The following is a 21,411-nucleotide window of genomic DNA, read 5'->3' on the forward strand; positions in this document are numbered from 1 at the left end:
AAAAGGGGCGTTGTACTCTATAATGGGTCTAATGAGTGATGAGTAGAGGGGAACAATGACCTCTTTTTTTCTGGATGAGAAACCTTTTGTGATGAGGTGTGCCATGTAGAAGGATTTCCTGACCACTTTGGCGATGTGATTATCAAAGGAGAGACTACTGTCCACCTGTGTCTCAAGGTCTCTTATCACACTTTCAGTGTTAAGTAGACTACTGCCTATGTGGTAGTTCATGGGTACAGACATTTTACCAAAGGGGATGACAATGCACTTTTTGGCATTGAGCTTAAGACCATGTCTTTGACACCAGGCATCTGTCTCAGTGAGGCCCTTTTGTAGGATGTCCACATCATTAGGAGTTTTAATTATGGCTCCTAGTTTGCAGTCATCTGCGAATTTAGTTAGCCAAAGACCTTCTGTGTTAGCCTGTACTTCAGACAAGTAGATACCAAACAGGAGAGGACCCAGGACTGAACCCTGTGGTACTCCATTCGTCACTGGTCTGAAGTCTGATTTGGAGTCTGCTACTTTCACAGTGTGGGTTCTTTCAGTAAGCCAGCTGGCAACCCATCTTGTGACATAGGGATTTATACCTAGTTTAGTGAGTTTATCTATAATTCCAGAGTAGGGGATGGTGTCGAACGCCTTGGCGAGATCTAGATAGGCTGTGTGAACCACCTTACCCTCATCTATGGCTTTGGTGACTACTTCAAAGAAGTCTATCAGGTTTAGGAGACATGATCTGCCTTTTACAAACCCAAACTGTGTGGGGTCCAAGGTTTGGAGATCTCCAATGTCTTTGTTTATGAGTTCCATGATGATACGTTCTATGGCCTTGCAGACAAGGCTCATCAGGCTAATGGGGCGGTAGTTCCCGGGTTCTGTTGTGGCCCCCCCTTTGTGGAGTGGGATAACTGTCATGGTGCACCATTCAATGGGCACAAAGCCTGAGGTGAGTCTATGATTGAACATGGTACTTAGGTGGGGTGCCAGTTCATTCTGTAGTTCATGTAGAAGGCAGCCTGGGATGTTGTCAGGTCCCATGGATGCTGTGTTCTTGGCTTTGGAGAGTGAAGTTTTTACCTGTGCAGCCATGATTACAGGAACTTTGCATTCTTCCAGTATAAAGATGGGCCCTTTAGGGGGTGAGAGGGGGTTAAAGTTAGCACTGAACCTATCTGCCAGGATGTTGGCAATATCAGTTGGTTCTGTATATTTAGTGTCATTGTGCTGTAACTCAGAGCAGATCTGAGTGTTGCCATTGAGATTTTTGACATAGCTATAGAATGCTTTGTGGTTGTCTTTAGAATCAGTGACAATTTTGTTTTCATAACTAGCTTTGGAGGATTTTATGAGGGATCTCAGCTTCTTACTGAGGCTGACCAGGGAGTTCTTCCAATCATGGGATTTTACTTTTTTTTGCAACAGTTTCTTTCTTCTGTTGTAGAGTTTGTTTATGGCAGAAGACCACCAGATTGGCTTCCTTTTTTTGGAGGATAGCATATTGGTTCTGTTAGGGATAGCACGATCCATGCACTCGTGTAAGTGCTTATAAAGTGCATTTGTGTAGGATTCAGCAGTCATACCTCTATTGTCCATCTGCATGGGTGTCATGAAGTTTGCCACTCCTGTCTTAAGAAGCGTGAAGTTGGCTTTGGAGAAATTTTTATGGTTGTTTTCCTAATGGGGGGTGGGAGTGGGATGTGGATGTCTAGGGTGATTAGCTTGTGGTCTGATCTGACCAACAAGGAGCTGACCTCTGGTGTGGAACACCGGTCATCCATGTTGGTGATGACCAGGTCTAGGATATTGCTGCCTCTGGTGGGGGTGTGGATAAGTTGATCCAAAGCGTTGGAATTGATGATTTCCAGAAAACGTTGAGCAAAAGAGTTGGTACATGAGTAGTTTTCCCAGTTAATGGTAGGGTAGTTGAAATCACCCATTATTAGAGTGTTGGGTTGTACCTTAATATTCTCCAGTGTATCAAGAAAAGAGGAGTGGGAATCCTGGGGCATGGTGGGGGGTCTGTAGCAAGCTACAATCTGCATTGCGGTTTTGCCCAGAGTTAGTTGAACTTGGATAATCTCAGATGCATTATGCTGAGCAACTAGCTTGGAGGTGTGGATATCCTTAATGAATATGGACATGCCTCCACCTTTAGAGTTTCGGTCCGGGTTTGGTGGCTGAAAGGTGTGGTATGAATTATAGCCTGGTAATGCAGGGGTGCTCTCTGGAGCTTTGAACCAGGTCTCTGTCACTGCACAGATGTCAATGTTCTCCATTTTAAGGAGTGCCTCAAGTGAGTGCATTTTGAGGTTTAGACTTCTAGCATTGAGTAGCATTAACCTCAGATTTTGCTTGCTTGTACCTGTTACAGTGGTGATTTTTTCATTTGAACCTTGCCTAAAAAAGGCACTATGGGGGGGGGGCAAGAGCCTTTGCCAGTATCCAGAATCCCAAGGGAGACAGGTGCAAGCCATCTCTGGCAAAGCAGCATGGTCTGTCGGTCATGTCATCCCAGGCAGACAGATACTGGATTCCCTTAGAATGACACCAGAAGCTTAGCCAATTGTTAAAGTCAATCATTTTGTCCTTGTACTGTGGTGTCATTCTGGGTGATGGCAGGATGCTACTCAGGGCTAGGGTCATACCAGCCTGGGCTACAAGATCAGAGAGCTCCTCCATGTCTCTTTTCATGTAGTCCAGGGAGGTACGTCTCAGGTCATTCACACCAACAATATTGTAAAGAAGTTTAGTGTTCTTACATTTCAGTATAGAAAGGTAAGTTATAAAATTATGTAGGAAAGATTTAGTATTGTATAGGTTTGTAAAGAATTCAAGAGATATAATGAAGTAAGTTATAAAATTATGTAGTAGCAGAAGGGAGATATTAGTAGTTAATAGAAGGATAGTGGTAATAACGTATGACTGAAAGAGCAGGGTCTAGGATTAGTTCTGTTCAGGCTGCCTGTTCCAAACTGGTGTATCTAGAAAGTTTATAACTTAGGTATACAGGGGGTGCCTGAGAAGGATACAGCAGTGAATGCGGGCAATTTTAAAGAAAAAGAGAAACATGAGAAGTGTTATTTAAGTAGGGGGTGAAGAGGGGTGTATTGATTTAAGTGCAGGAGGGAAAGTCGTTAGGGGTGTAATCATTCAGTTAGAAGAGTTAGTGATAAGCAATAAGAAATCGGTGCTTTCATTAAAGGTCTCAACCTGGTGATGAACATGAGCATGAACAGGACTGGAAAATGTATTGTTTGAGATGGATTTTATAGCTTGGGGGGTTGTAAGTCATTTTCACTTGTATAGTGATGGTGTTCCACAGTTTGGAGATGTAACATAATTATAGTTTGCCTCCTGATTATTTATTTGCTTTAGTAGTACTTAGTAGAAATTTATCATCAGAATCAAGGTCCCTTGTAGGTATGTAGGGCAATAACATGCTTTTTAATACAGTTTAATACATCAATGTATATGCCATAACTAGCTGAGAATATGTGATGTGGTTGTTAAGCTTTTGCCAGTTTAACTGTTTAAAGGCTTGGCAGTGGTGAGCTCAGTGTGGAGTGCTGGTAGCAAATTTAGATACTGTGTTGTAATAGGAGGCTAGTTTGGATTTTAGTATAGAGCTTAGGTTTGTAAAGATAGGTGAGACGTATAAGACGGCTGGAATTTTATTGGGATTAAGGAGAATGTTTGAATTTTTCAGCTAGATTTCAATTGAAGAGAAAGAAATTTGAGTGATTTCTTGGAGTCTGGATATTGTGGATACTGTACATATTAAAGTCGAATCATCTGTGTATTGTACTATATTTGCTTAATCTATGGCAGTGTGAAGCTTGTTTATAAAACTATTAAAGAGGAAGTGTCCTAGTATAGAGCCCTTAGGAACACCTTTGGGAACTGGAAGAGAGGTCCTGTTGTCATTTGACTGCTCGTTGCCTTCCTGATAGATAACTAATGAACCATTTAAGGGAGGATTGAGAGAGACCTATAGAAGAGAGTTCAGTGAGTTAATGGTGGCATAATACAGTGTCAAAAGACTTGGGTAAGTCTAGGAACACAGTTAACATTAGGTTACCGATTGTTCCTTTGCTAGTTTATAGTGTTGAAGTGAAGGAGGGCAGTGGTTGTCCTGCCTTGGAGTATGAAACCATGCTGTGTTTCAGAGACCAGGTTATTTGAATTTAGGTGATATAGAAGCTGCACATGGATACATTTTTTTCAAGTATTTTTCTTAGTGAGAGAGGATTGCAGTGGGCCTGTAGTCAGATGTGCCATCTTTGTGTAAAGGTACAACAAAGGATTTTTTCCAGATGGCAGGAATGGATTTTTCAGATATAGATTTATTTACTTATATAGTGACCAGAAAAGCAATTGCATTGGCAGCCATTTTTAAGTAGTCTGAATGGAGTTGATCCACAGGTAGGGTGGTTAGTTTTAGCTTATGCAGGAGTTTTTAATGCTTGGGGTAGGTACTGGGCTGAAATTCTCATCACAACTTTAATTGTTAGGTTGAAAACACCTAAACCATCGACACCTAAGCGTCAACAACAAACAAGCACATCATCATCAAATTTCCCAAGAGAAAGAATTTGGGTCTATATCCTTAAACAAAATAAACAAACGCACCCAACCCCCCCACACCCCGACTAACTAAATATACCAACTCCGAGATCACTCTACATTGGGGAAAGGGCAAATCCCCAATAAAGGCCATGCGAATTCTTTCCAGAGGAAAGAATTTGATGATGTGGCCATTCACTATTGTAAGCGTCCGATGCTTAGGTCTCGATGATTAAGCATTTGACAACCTAAGCTGTCGACAATTCAATAGGAACCCTATAAAGTAGTTGTTAAACTATGTGGGAATTGAATCAGTAGTATTTTTGGATGTAGGGGTGGGGGTGGTAATTTGACCTGGATATAAATGTTTATTTATGGATCTGCAAAAGATTTTGGGGTTGTTTTGATGTTTATTTTGAAGGATGTTATAATAGGTTTTCTTGTCAAGTTTTACTTGGTAGTTTGTCCTATTCCTTAGCTGCATGAAAAGCTGAAATTTATTTGTGTTCTATTTTTAAGATAATCTTTTCAGGCTTTGTCACACCATAGTATTACTTTATTAGTTTCTTTTGTTAGCCATGGTGCAGTATTGGATTTGACCCTTTTGGTATGTACTGCAGCAAGGTTACTGAGAATTTTTAGGAATAGCTCATCGAAGTGTGTGACAGTAGAATCTAAGGGCATATATTTTAGTATTTTCTGGTTATATTCTATTAAGGATTGAATAAACCTGGTTGTAAATTATATGTTTATGTTGGATATTGCAACTTCTAAGAGAGTAAGTAGCTGCCAGTCTGTATTTAGGTCAACTAGCATTATTTTTTCATGTTGTATATGCTGAGATATCCAGTATAGTATATGTTCTACAGTGAAAATGATTTTACCTGGTGGGAAATATATGGCTGCTAAACAAAGCATTTTCCTATTATTGATTTTGAGGTGTGATATAACTACTTTTGCATTATTGAACTATGGGATCGCATGTGTGTATGCGGTCATGTTTATGGAATTCTTTTAGATGATGTCAATTCAGTCAGCCTGTTTGTTTGTCCTGTCAACACGAATTATGTCTTTTGTCAGGCAGGTTTCTGTAGTTATGATTATATCTGGGGAATATGTGGCCATATAAGCATGTATTTCCTGGATTTTATTGCATATGCTTCTGAAAATGATATTTAGGAGGAGAAGGCAAGAATTAGGAGAATGGAGAATAAAAGAGAACAGTACATTTAATACTATTCTGTTAGTGTTTTTTTTTTTTTTTTTTACTGGTGTGGGGGATAGGTTTTAAGTGAATGTCTCCACTATGTTTTTTGGGTAGAAATTTAAGAAGGAAAGAATATACCCAAATGCATTTGTCCTTTAGTTTTATTGAATTTCATATGGTAACATATTTAGATTTATGATAACTGTAATTGAAAAGTCTAAGAAGGTTTGCTGGTACAGTGTGGGTGCTGTGGAGACTGATAGACTTGATAACTGTTGATTAAAGTGAGGGTGAGTTTGTAGGAGCATTAAAAGAAAACTCCACCCTCTCCTGCAGTTTAACTCAATCCTTAGGTTGCTTTTTTTCCCTACAATATGGCTCCAGTTTTGTTTTGGAACCAGAAACCTCTTTGTATTTTATAAAACTTTAATTTCCTTGCCTTGGAATCAAAGGAAGCAAAAGCTCACCTACATTTTTTAAGCTTACCTTCTCACATACTTTTCAGACAAATTTGTCTGTGACTGCATTACATACCACAGACACTGACCCAGAGAAATCTGTAGTTTACCCTGTGAGGTACTGCTGTCAATCCTTCTTCTTCTTCTTTCGGATTTTTCCGGTTAGGGGTCACCACAGTGGATCACCTGTCCACTCATGACTGCTGTCAATTCTAGACAGGCAATTAATCCTGCTGCTATAAAAAAGAAAGTTGTGAGACTATTTTCCACTATCATTATTATACAGAGGAGGAGAACTCAACATTGACTCACAGCTGCTTCCTATGTAGCCATGCCTTTCGTAGCAAAACAAAGCAATTAGATCAGTTAGGGATTTAAAGGCAGTTGCCATCTCTTCTGACAAATTTACATAAGCAGCATCAGAGTATTGAAATGCTAAACTTTAAATGTTGGTTATTTATACTTTTCTATATATTAAGATGACTAAAATGTAGTATTAAAGATTTCTTTGAATAGAGAAAACTCAGGAAATATTTTTTTCTTGTAAAGTATCAATACATTTATCATTTTCAATCCCCCTCTTCAGGACAGAATTACACAAATCAGGTCTGCTCTGTAGAAAGAAAGACAGGTGTCACCCTTATGAACTAGCTGTTCTGATAGTGTTAATAGAAAGGTCTTTTATGCTTTTTTGTGGCATCCATCCAGAGATGGATGTATATCTAGTACATAGATCAATTATAAGAGACACTCACTGACTTTGAGTCAGCCCTTACATATTGCATTCTGTTCCCTTTAACAGTAGTAACCATCAGCTATACATGATGCAGCTGGGATCATTTATTGCAGTGAGAGTTTTCACACCTTAAGATAAGAGAGTGGCAGAAGGAAGGTCTGTAAATTCTTTATAACTACAAAAGATCCTTTTACAAAAGCCTGCTATTTAACCACTTTATTTTGCAGGAAGTAGCTAACAGCTATGTATAACATAGAATAAGCTCTGGTAGACACATAAATGAGGCTCACTCAAGGAAATATAGAAGCAGCTCTGTTACAGAAGGTGTGTTAGATGACAGTGCTTCACACTCCTGGTCATTCTATCTTAATAGCATGAGAAAACAACACTTCCTTATGTCTAGCATGACTCATATAAGAAGGACTTGAAGTGCATTCTGGGAAGAAGGAATGAATGTCAGAAAACAAGATCACGTTACCCTGGCTGGCATCATCAACTGCCTTTTTGTGGGAAACACATAAAAATTGTAAAACAAGCACCTGGAATGATTTTGAGCCATTAAAATAGCTAAGACAACAAAGATACAACAAAAAAGGATGTTTTTTGAGTTCTAAGATTGAGTAACTGGTAAAGCATGCTAATATGATGAAGTAGCACACTAGTAGGGTTTGAATCAGAGTCATTTTGTTTGACATGTAAGTTCAATTTTGTTGAATATATTAGTTTGCACTGTAAAATGCTACTTGGCAAGAGTAGTTATAGTTACAGCAGTACAACTTCTAAGGACATGGTAGGCTGCAGTAGTTTAAGTAAATGATTCACATATGCTAACTGTAGAGCAACTGCTATTGGATTATGTTCTCATTATTTTGATGCAGAGATAAGTTGATAGAAGTATAGGGATTGATATGAGTTTAAATGTATAATGGGAGGGGGTGGGTGGGAATTGGTGGTAGAGTAGTCGATTGGAGTGAGCCCAAGAATAGCTAAGGTGAATGGAGTGGGGCCCAACTACTGATTCAACAATGTAACAATGCTGAGAAAAAAAATCAGTAAGCTTTGGCTATGGCATTAAGTCAAAAGATTTCCAGAGATGCTTAACTGTGTGAGTTGAACAGTGAAAGATAGAAGCTGAGAAGAGAAAACAGAAAATTACAGGGAGTAGTGCACAAGCACAGGAAGATTAATCAGAGATTTACATGTGCAGTTAAGTATTTGGTGTATTATCTGCAAGATGCTGTAGTAATGAAAGAAGAGAAGGAGGGAGCAGTCTGAAAATTAAAGCAAAGCAACTAGTTCGTCCTGTTTCAGTGGATGGAAGTAACGGGCTATGCATTGGGTCTTATTTTGGACTAGTCAAAAACCTGTTAAACTTATTCATAGGATACTGCTAAACTAACTGCTCTTGTGGGCCATTTTAAGCCTATCCAATTACTTCACATGACAATCAGATCCTGCACCATATGTATATAAGGTAAACACCTTAACCATTGTGCCAATCTTACAGTATTATGAGCTGTAATATATATCAGTGGTATAGGTGTTGCTGGCAGTTCTATGGATCCACATCCTCTAGTATGGAGTATAAACCATGCAGGTAACTATTTCAGGTGAGTGTACATGGACATTCAGCTGTCCTATAATCAGACTCTATAAGCTGTAGTTTTAGCTTATATTAACTTTTCTGGATTACACATACACAGTTAATCTTGGTTCTTTCAAGGATGAACTGAAGGCTTGGGTGTCAGCTGCTGGATAGTGATAATTCTTATGCAGCTTGTACAGGGTATTAGCTAGGGATGATTTGGTCAGGACTTGACAGAGTATGAGTAGAGATGGCTGAAAGGGCTAAGAGAGGTTGGATTAACTCAGATGCTAGACACTGTTAAGGTAAATATATCGTCATATTTGAAAAATTCAGATGAAATTGAAAAAAGGCAGATGGGAAAAGACAGTGCTTGTTACCAGATGAGGCCACCAAACTACCTTTTAAAGATATTTATGCACTAGTGTCAATAAGTGAGTTCAGATGTCCTTGTGTATGGAGGAGCTCTAATTTGCAAAAAAACATTTATAATCTGATAGAACAAGATACAAATGTGCACAACATTATAGCATTGTATATCTATTTGTTGTGTCTGTTACAATCAAACTGGCACAGAGCTCTATCTGTCCTTAGAAACAGATAAAATAACTTCTGAGGTTTACAATTAACTCTTTTGGATAATACATCACAGCTGATCTGATCGACAGTTAGTATAGTGCAAACTCTACATGTTTCACAATGCAGCAATTAGGATGAACATCTTATAGTTAAGTCACTTTTATGACAATATTACTAGGTTTCATGACTGCTGCCTAACATATAACTGTATAATTAGTAGCTCTATTAAACCAACAAAAATGGCATGGCTAGCAGAGGGAAAAATTGTAGCAGATCTGATAGAGTTGCCCTACAACAGCTTATTTAACATGGAAACAAACCAAAACATATTTTCCTCAAAACCATACAAAAGTAGAACTAGAACTTTCTCACTTTGGAGAGCTGCATTTGAACAATATAAAAACTACTACATTTTTACTTTAGTGTACTGCCTTTAAGACATAAAGACAATAAAAATCTGTTAACAACACAATAAGGAAACAATTTCTAGTTGTATAATTAGGTTTAGCTTGTAGTACTGTCTGTATGCAGTTTGCACTTAGTTAAACACATTCTCATAAAGACATTGAGATGCTGAACTAGTGAGTTAAATTTTACAAACTTCACAACATAACATTTAGTATTTGCAACATAGACGATGAACCAGCAACTTTTCTATGATATAAAATGTACTTGATGCTTGTGACTTACTAATTTGCTCTGATTAGAGGCCAGCAGCTCCAGAAAAGGCATGCATTCAGTGTGAATTCAAAAATGGTATCTACAGGAAACAACACAGCACAGTGGGGAGGGGATGAATGAAAGGAAAACAGATTAGTTGGAGGGATGGATGATGGGAAAACAATAGGCCTCAGTAGGAGTGACAGATGATGGGAAAGTGGGTTAATGCAGGAAATAAACTGAGATTTGAGAGGGATGCTAACTTCCTTAGATCAGGAAGAAATACCCTGGTGATTGGCTTGGCATGGTAAAAGGAATTCCTAGCAACATAGGTTCATAGGTTCATAGGTCTGTACTAGGCTAATGGCCCTGGGTCCTTTATAAGCCTAGACCATAGAATTGTGCTATACATCCTGGAAGAAAGATGTCATCATTTCTCTCTACTCTTCCCTCATTAGACCAATCATGATTTCTCTTGAAGCGGGCTAGTGAGGTGCTCTGCTTGACATGTATGGGAAGTCTATTCCAGAGCATGGACAGTCTCTCGGTTATGAACCTGTCCCTCCAGCATATTCTGTTGATTGTGGTAATGAGGTTGAGGTCGCTGGAGTGTGTGGTGCAGAGGGATTGGGATTTCTTTAGATGTAGCATTTCTAACAGAGCTGGGTCAGACATGGCTTTGTAATTCAAGCAGAGATCACCTCTTAGTAGATGATATGAGACAGAGAATAGCTGGAGTTTTTTTGAGTCTGTCCATGTAGGACATGTGTTTATGGCCTAGGATCCTCTTCGTGAGGTACTTTTGTGGCCTCTCCAGCTGTTGCAGGTGTCTAGTGAGGTACATGCCAAATAGGGCATTATACTCTATGATTGGTATAATAAGGGAAGAGTAGAGAGAAATGATTACCTCTTTCTTCCAGGATGCAAAACACTTGGTAATGAGATATGCTACATAGAAGAACTTTCTGACCACAGTGGCAATGTGGTGGTTGAAGGAGAGGTTGTTGTCAACCTGTGTCCCCAGATCTCTTATAATGCCTTCAGTGTTCAGTGGGCTTCCATTGATGCAGTAATTAGTGGGAACTGAATTGTTCCCAAAGGGGATGATGACGCATTTTTTGTCATTAAACTTAAGGCCATGGTTTCAACAGCAGTCACTGGTCTCAGTGAGGCCTTTCTGTAGGATGTTTGCATCACTTGGGGAGTTACTAATGGCTCCCAGCTTGCAGATATCTGTGAATTTGATCAGCCAGAGCCCCTCCATATTGGCCGGGATTTCTGAGAAGTAGATGCCAAACAGGAGAGGACCCAGGACTGATCCTCGTGGGACTCCACTTACAACTGGTAGGTAGCCTGACTTGAAGTCTGCTACTTTCACACTGTGTGTTCTATCTGTGAGCCAGTTTGCAACCCGCCTAATGATATAGGGGTCGATGCCTAGTTTGGTGAGTTTATCAATAATTCCTGAGTGAGGAATGGTATCAAAGGCCTTGGCCAGATCAAGGTAGGCTGTATGAACTGCCTTACCTTCATCCACTGCTCTGGTGACTGACTCAAAGAAGTCAACCAGGTTGAGTAGGCATGATCTACCTTTCACAAAACCAAATTGTGTGGGATCTAGAATTTGGAGATTCCCTATATCCTTGTTAATTAGGTCCATGATGATGTGCTCCATAGCCTTAATATCAAACTTGTCAGGCTAATGGGGTGATAATTTCTAGGGTCTGTAGTCTCTCCTCCTTTATGGAGAGAGATGACTGTAGCAGTGTGTCATTCCGTAAGGACAAAGGAGGTGAGGCTGTGAGTGAACAGAGCACACAGATGTGGTGCCAGTTCACTTTGTAATTCATGTAGAACACAACCAGGATATTGTCGGGTCTCATGGAAGCTGCATTCTTGGCCTTAGATAATGTAGCTTTAACCTGTGTTGCAGTAATGCAGGGTGCCTGGCATTCTTCCAGTATTGAGATTGATCCTTTGGGGGGGGGTAGAGGGGTAAAGTTGGCACTGAATCTGTCAGCCAGTACGTTGGCAATATCTGTTGGCTCAGTATAGGAGGTACCATTGTGCAGTAACTCAGAGCAAATCTGGGTATTGCCATGGAGATTCTTGATATAACTAAAGAAGGCTTTGTGGTTGTTTTTAGTGTCTGCCACAATTCTGCCTTCATAGCTGTCTTTGGAGGTTTCAATGAGGGATCTCAACTTTTTGTTGTGGCTAATAAGGGAATTTTTCCAGTCTTGGGATTTCACCTTTTTTCTGCAACAGTTTCTTCTGTTGTAGAATTTATTAATGGAAGGAGACCACCAGACTGGCTTCCTTTTTTGGAGGAGAGCATTTTGGTTTTGTTGGGTATGGCTAGCTCCATGCATTTATGTATGCATCATACAGTGCATTGGTGTATGATTTGGAAGTCATCAAATGATATATTGCTGACAATGAAAGTGTACAGGTACCAACTGGTTGAGACAATTTTCAAAGGGATGTTACGTATGTAGATGCATGGGTGTCCAGTTTTGTCAAAGGGTACAATACTGCATTTCTTTGTATTGAATTTTAAGCCACAGTCCACGTATTGGTGTATGCTACCTCCTCCAGAAGAATACTGAAGTCAGATAGAAAATTAATGGCTAACTCAGTCAGTAACAGACCCTTGATGTGAAACTTGATGTCAGAGAAGTAAATACCAATGAGAAATGGTCCTAGGACCAATCAGTGGTGGACACTGCAGGTAACTATTCTTTTAGATGAAAGCCTGCTCCCATACTTTAGAAAAAGCGTACCTCCACTTTCAAAGAGAGCACATCTGCTCTTGCTCTAGTTTCTGCTTGCATATCCTGGCATTTTATAACTATTTGTTGCCTTGGTGGTACTTTCTTTGTTGTACTAAGTCTCTTATTATATTTTATTTTATTCTTCATTTGTTAACCAGAGAAGAGCACTGATCCAAATTAACCACTTTTCAGGTTCAGCTGTGTGTTAAAATGGGTCTATATTAGATGTTACTGAACTATCATTGAAATAACCCTCCATCTCGACCAGACAAAAAGTGAAACTGGACTCGAACAAGAATGATGACAATTTATTCTAATTAAAACAGACAAACATGGATCAAAGTAAACAAATTGTTAAGCGCTTTCATCTGCTGAATGCAGACTTCCTCAGAAAACTGAACCAATAAAATGACTCATATTGGGAAGAGTTAATTTAAAGTGCCAGTGCATGTAACTTAATTATAACTCATACAATACCAATATCTTCATATTTCACCTAATTACTTACTAAACAACTATAAAACATATAAACAAAAGCTTAAAACATATATATAATAACCTACATTAAAACACCATTCAAACTTGATATCTATAATTCATACTGTTTACAATATAATGTAATATTTAAAACTTGTGGAACATTTTATAAAAAGCAATATTCAAAAAAAAACATAAATATAAATACTAACTACATCAATAGTAACAATAAAAAATATACATAATCTATAATAACTGCAGGAAGGGTTTTATAGATCATACTAATATGTCTATACCGTTTCCTAAACTGCCTTTCAGTTTTTCCTATGTAAAAGACTGTACATGATGTACATTTAGCTAGATATACTATATTTTTGCAGTTACAATTTCCTTTTCTAAACTTCACATAAGTTTTATTAATGTCATCCAGTTTACATCCTGTGACTTCATTAATGGCAAAACACTGTTCACAGGAACCACATTTTCTAGTATTAATACTCAAACTGTTACCATCAATATTCTTTGTCATTCTCTCCATCAACTTCTTAATGTTCATACCCATTTTGTATACAAAACACGGTCTTTCTCCTACTTCCTTTTTTACTTCATCATCAACTATCAGGGTCTTCCAATGTTTGTTTATAATGTTCTTAACCTCATTCACATAAGGGGAATAGGTCAATACATACACTCTATTAAAATCCGATTCCAATATATTATTAGTTTGAGTTATATTACTATTCAATACAGTACCCAAAATCGGTGGGTATTTTTTTCCCCATTCTTTAATGACATAAGACAAAATATCATCCAATAATGGTATAGGGTAGCCTCTATTAACAAACATAACTCTAATATTTTGTATTTCATTTACCATTACTTCATAATTGGAGGACATTCTAGCCGCCCGTATGCATTGACCTTTAAAAATATTTTTTAATATATGTCTGGGGTGGTTGCTAGTGTATTCCAAGTATCCATTGGTGAAAGTTTCCTTCCTGTGTATTTCAGATTGAAATCCAGTACCTGTATGTCTAATAAATGTATCAAGATAGGCAATACCATCTGTACTGACTTTGTGGGTGAATTTCAAGAAATTACTAGATAAATTTAAATAATCTATAAAATCATTAATAAGCTCTTCTGGCCCATCCCATAACAGGAACATATCATCCAGAAATCTTGTATAATACACTACATATTGATAATAAACACTACCAAATAAGTGCTGGTTCTCCCATTCCAACATGACCATGTTGGCAAATATGAGGCCCCATTGGCCCCTTCAAAATATATGTAGTTATTCTCCAATACTAACCCCATCATATCCATAATTAAATTAATATGGTCCCAACTTAAATGGGAATATCTTCTTAAACTATCACAAAAGTCCTCCAAACCTTGTATTCTAGGGATACATGAAAACAATAGTAATATAGATCAAATTTCTTTTCCAAATATCTGGAGTAAGATGGGACAAAACCATCCATGAATCCTTAACAAGATGTGGTGTGTTAGCATATATGTGTTTGATCCATCTATCTATGGCTACCCCTATTTTAAATGTCTTGGATTTACTACCTGATATAATTGGGCGGAATGGGGGATTATTAATATCCTTATGTATTTTGGGTATACCCACTATCATAGCTAATACAGGAAACTCAACCTTAAGAAAATTGTGTGTCTCTAATGTAATCCTGTGGTCCACAAGGTATTCATCTAATGCTAAATCTATTTTACGATATCCTATATTAATCTCATTAAGGGATATAATTTCATAATTACCTGTTTCCATTAAAATACTTTGTACCTTATTTATATAGTCCATAGTATTATATAGAACTATCCCTGCTCCCTTATCGGGTTTCATAACCCATATTTCTTTATTTCTAATTAATTCTACCAAACAATTCCTCTCATTCATGTTTAAATTGTCCAAATTTTCACATTCCTTATTCATTTTGTTATATCTATAAATATCATGACAGGTTAGTTCCTCAAAACTAGTCACTTTCTTGTGACCAATAGGTATAAAAGTACTTTTTTTCCTCATATCATTAGATGATATCCACTTGAACTTATTTTGTAAATAATTTAACCTCAGTAATGGTATCTACTAAATTAAATTTTACTGAATATTAAAGTTAGTATAATTAAATACTTTTAAATCATTGTGTCCAATAATAGTTTCAATGTGTGTATAACTAGTATATACCATCTGCCTTGATGGTTCCAATGTCATGTATCTCCCTACTATCATAGGTTACATTCCTATACTCCCTATCTTGTTCCTGTTTCCATAAATATGCCTTATTATCATGATATTGTTCCATGTCACGATGAAGTTTCTTGTTTTTCCTATCAAATATCTTTCCTGCCCTAATGTCTGCTAACTTGTATTGTTTTTCATATAATTCATGCCATTTTAATAGAATAAATTGTCATCATCCTTGTTCGAGTCCAGTTTCACTTTTTGTCTGGTCAAGCATAGCAGAGACGGACGTGCCGCACGTCTCATAGGGGTTATTTTGGAGTTGTTTTGTGTCCAGGTATCGTTTGTTGGCGTGGCAGCTATGGATAGTACGAATGAAGTGACGAAAGCTCTACTGAACAAGGATGAGGCAAGACAAATAAGAGCTGAAATTAATATGCGATACTTAATTTTAGGAGGGTAAATGTAGAAGAGAAAAAGGATACTTCATTATCAGTAAGCCATGTATCCACACAAGTGGACATACCTAATGGACAAGGAAAACCTATTAGGGACATTTCGGGTATGTCTAAGAAAACACGGCAGGACTGTAATTCCATTCGTGATATTAGCAACACCTCTGAGCATGATTTTACTTTTGACTTTTCCTTGTTCCAAGTGGATGAGGATATAAAATGCATGGAGGCTATGCTATGCCTGCTAAACTGAAAACGGATTTTATTAAAGGTACTGTGTTGAACTCATCTAGCCCTAGAGGCAAGAAATCAGATGTTTCACATAAAAATGTTCGTGAACAATGTAAATTAGATAATTTCTTAACTAGTGACTATGAATTCAACACCACTGGAAATAACAATGAAAATGTTATGCACAACAGTAAATTGCTTAGCAATAAAGGAACTGTGAAAGATATGATATTTGGTTTAGGTAAATTATTATTAACAGTGAAAAGTATAAAAATTGATAATGAGTATTTTCTCAAGTGCATTACATTAGGAATAGTACCAATGGGGCTAAGGTTTTTTAAAATGCCAATGGGAGTGAGCCTGGATAATGATACTAAGGCTGAATTTAACAGCTTATTTAACAGTTTTGGTATAAGTTTTGTGAATTTGATAATTAAAAAGAATGATGAGAGATTAAGTAGTTTGGTCAGCGAAGTGAAAAGATTAAATAATGATATTGTGACTGACCTAGTGTTCCCCCAATGGCATGAATTATATGAAAAACAATACAAATTAGCAGACATTAGGGCAGGAAAGATATTTGATAGGAAAAACAAGAAACTTCATCGTGACATGGAACAATATCATGATAATAAGGCATATTTATGGAAACAGGAACAAGATAGGGAGTATAGGAATGTAACCTATGATAGTAGGGAGATACATAAGGAGACAGGAACAAATTTTCAAGGGGGTCGGTACTTCCCACCATCACAGAAATGGAATTACCGACATTGGAACCATCAAGGCAGATGGTATATACTAGTTATACACACATTGAAACTATAGAACAGGAGCACAATATTTTAACCTCTATTGATCATAGTTTGGTCAATAGTATGTGTAAAAAGGGAGATGCAGAGAATATAGTTATTGAACACAATGATTTAAAAGTATTTAATTATACTAACTTTAATATTAAGGAAGAACATTTTTCCCTTTTTAAGAAAGGTATGAAATATATACCTACAGAAAAATTTAATTTAGTAGATACCATTACTGAGGTTAAATTATTCTGCCGTAGGCTAAATTTGGCTATTACCTTACAAAATAAATTCAAGTGGATACCATCTAATGATTTGAGGAAAAAAAGTACTTTTATACCTATTGGTCACAAGAAAGTGACTAGTTTTGAGGAACTAACCTGTCATGATATTTATAGATATAACAAAATGAATAAGGAATGTGAAAATTTGGACAATTTAAACGTGAATGAGAGAAATTGTTTGGTAGAATTAATTAGAAATAAAAAAATACGGGTTATGAAACCCGATAAGGGAGCAGGGATAGTCCTATATAATACTATGGACTATTTAAATAAGGTACAAAGTATTTTAATGGAAACAGGTAATTATGAAATTATATCCCTTAATGAGATTAATATAAGATATCATAAAATAGATTTAGCATTAGATTAATACCTTATGGACCATAGGATTACATTAGAGACACACAATTTTCTTAAGGTTGAGTTTCCTGTATTAGCTACGATAGTGGGTATTCCCAAAATACATAAGGATATTAATAATCCCCCATTCCACCCAATTATATTGGGTAGTAAATCCAAGACATTTAAAATAGGGGTAGCCATAGATAGATGGATCAAACACATATATGCTAACACACCACATCTTGTTAAGGATTCATGGATGGTTTTGTCCCATCTTACTCCAGATATTTGGAAAAGAAATTTGATCTATATTACTATTGACGTAATTGATCTTTTTTCATGTATCCCTAGAATACAAGGTTTGGAGGACTTTTGTGATAGTTTAAGAAGATATTCCCATTTAAGTTGGGACCGTATTAATTTAATTATGGATATGATGGGGTTAGTATTGGAGAATAACTACATATATTTTGAAGGGGAACACTACAAACAGACCAAGGGGGTGGCAATGGGGGCCTCATATGCCCCCATATTTGCCAACATGGTCATGCTGGAATGGGAGAACCAGCACTTATTTGGTAGTGTTTATTATCAATATGTAGTGTATTATACAAGATTTCTGGATGATATGTTCCTGTTATGGGATGGGCCAGAAGAGCTTATTAATGATTTTATAGATTATTTAAATCTATCTAGTAATTTCTTAAAATTCACCCACAAAGTCAGCACAGATGGTATTGCCTATCTTGATACATTTATTAGACATACAGGTACTGGATTTCAATCTGAAATACACAGGAAGGCAACTTTCACTAATAGATACTTGGAATACACTAGCAACCACCCCAGACATATATTAAAAAATATTTTTAAAGGTCAGTGTATACGGGTGGCTAGAATGTCCTCCAATTATGAAGCAATGGTAAATGAAATACAAAATATTAGAGTTATGTTTGTTAACAGAGGCTACCCTATACCATTACTGGATGATATTTCATCTTATGTCATTAAAGAATGGGGAAAAAAATACCCACCGATTTTGTGTACTGTATTGCATAGTAATATAACTCAAACTAATAATATAGTGGAATCAGATTTTAATAGAGTGTATGTATTGACTTATTCCCCTTATGTGAATGAGATTAAGAACATTGTAAACAAACATTGGAAGACCCTGATAGTTGATGATGAAGTAAAAAAGGAAGTAGGAGAAAGACCGTGTTTTGTATACAAAATGGGTATGAACATTAAGAAGTTGCTGGAGAGAATGACAAAGAATATTGATGGTAACAGTTTGAGTATTAATACTAGAAAATGTGGTTCCTGTGAACAGTGTTTTGCCATTAATGAAGTCACAGGATGTAAACTGGATGACATTAATAAAACTTATGTGAAGTTTAGAAAAGGAAATTGTAACAGCAAAAATATAGTATATCTAGCTAAGTGTACATCATGTACAGCCTTTTACATAGGAAAAACTGAAAGGCAGTTTAGGAAACATATTTATGAGCACATGTACAGGATTAAGGTTAAAGACAAAAAGAACGCACTGTATGGACATATTAGTATGAGCGGAGAGACCCATAGTTTTAAATTTGCCATAATAGATCATGTTAATATGTCTCCTCGGGGGGGCAATTACAAAGCACTGTTGGGTAAAAGGGAGAGTGCATGGCAAATTTTGACAGATGCTACAAAAAATCCTGGCATTAATGACTTCATATCTATAAAACCCTTCCTGCAGTTGTTATAGATTATGTATATTTTTTATTGTTTCAATTGATGTAGTTAGTATTTATATTTATGTTTTTTTTTGAATATTGTTTTTTATAAAATGTTCCACAAGTTTTAAATATTACATTATATTGTAAACAGTATGAATTATAGATAGGTTAAGCTAGTCAAGTCTGAATGGTGTTTTAATGTAGGTTATTATATATACGTTTTAAGTTTTTTGTTTATATGTTTTATAATTGTTTAGTAAGTAATTAGGTGAAATATGAAGATATTGGTATTGTATGAGTTATAATTAAGTTACATGCACTGGCACTTTAAATTAACTCATCCCAATATGAGTCAAGCATTCTTTTTAAAAAAAGTGGCGCCAAAAAGTTTTTAAAAGGGTATTGTTTTTATTGGTTCAGTGTTCTGAGGAAGTCTGCATTCAGCAGATGAAAGCGCTTAACAATCTGTTTACTTCGATCCATGTTTGTCTGTTTTTAATAGAATAAATTGTCATCATCCTTGTTCGAGTCCAGTTTCACTTTTGGTCTGGTCAAGCATAGCGGAGACGAACGTGCCGTCTCATAGGGGGGGTTTTCGAAGTTGTTTTGTGTCCATGGGCGATACCATATCATCGAACTTCAGTAACATCGAATACTTAATAAAAAAATTAAAACATGACAGGAAACACAACTACTTGATGTAAACACCCCCCGCACAACCCGCTACTTAAATATACCAACTTTGAGATTGCACTATAGTGTAGTAAAGGGAAATATTCTAAGTTTTATACTTCCGATCACGTTATAGGAACCCTGTTAAAATCATAATATAGGAGATATAATGAGAACAAGAATTACATAATGAAGCAATAAAAAACTGCAGAATTTCAAGGATAAAACAAGACAGCAGACAACAAGACTTATACAGGGAGAAAAATACATCCGGTAAAAAAAAAATAATATCATTACAGTGATTAAGATTAAGAAGCAACTTTGTATTTCATTTACAATATGTAAAAGAGTGGAGATAATAAGTGAGTGGTTACAGAGGTGACAGTGATACTGACATCCAGGGAGATGAAAAGATTAGTAGGTATAAGCAGGAGAGGAATACTGAGTTCATCCCCAATAACCTACTTTGTCATAATCAAGCCTCAACTAAAACACATGTGGTTATGCTTATTCATTTTGCCAATAATTTCAGCATGCTCATATTCTACTTCTGTGTTTGTGAAATGAAGATGTGAAAATGTTAAAGTCCTTACCATAACATAACTAATACAATTACTATGGAATGCTGCTTTAATACAAATATGTATATATATATGTATATATGTATATATATATATATATATATATATATATATATATATATATATATATATATATATATACACACACACACACACACATACGTACATTTGCCATGAGTTGTATTGTTAACTGTTGTAGCAGTGCAGTTTCACCCCTTCTCAGCTAACCTGTGTTATATATATGCTTACCTGATATTTTCATTTCCTGCCAGACTAGGTGCCAAACATCCCCTTGATCAGTGAGCAAATTACAGTGTGATGGATTAAACACAGAAAGCCACTGCTGGTGCTCATAGCAATCTAGCTTAACTCAGTTTTTGGCTCTACCCATCTTTGTGTGCAAACGTCCTCCAGTGGCTGGGATGTTTATGGTGCATAGTTGTGAGGAGAACCCCCTTCCAGGGTCCACGGACTTGACTTCTCTCTGTCTGTCCATAGCACAACATGCCTTCTAATGTTGGCTTCAGCCTCTACCAGAGCTCAAATTCAGTCTGCCAGTCCATATCCCTCTCCAATACAGACTCCCAGGAAAGGTGAACTGGCTGCACCTTATCATTCCTTCCTCACCTCATCAATCTCCAACAGGTGACAGAGCCATTAATTAAACTCCAGTTGTCTGGGTCACAGTCAGGGCTTTATCCCTCTGAGCCACAGCTCTGGCCTTCATTAAGACATAATACTATGCCACTTTTTTAGACTTTTTGAATCATTGTACTCAAAGTTATTTATTTTTCTTTTAATGTTGCTTTAATTAATTTTCCTGAGGGTGTTAAAACATTTTTAGAACTTTTAGAAAATCTATAGGGAAATTAAAAAAATATTTACACTTTGTGATGCATCTATAAATCAGATGAATTATAATATTTTCCTTGTACAATATTGCAGCACTGTACACAGAGGGTTATGGAATTATCTATTTCACCAAAGTGTTGTTTTGAAATTTTAGACCAGTATGAGAGATGACTTCCTATTCATTTCAGTAAGCGTCTACATATGTCTAGT

Source organism: Protopterus annectens, chromosome 10.part0, assembly GCF_019279795.1.
Source record: "Protopterus annectens isolate FY-2018-M chromosome 10.part0, PAN1.0, whole genome shotgun sequence".
In the NCBI taxonomy this organism is placed as follows: domain Eukaryota; kingdom Metazoa; phylum Chordata; order Ceratodontiformes; family Protopteridae; genus Protopterus; species Protopterus annectens.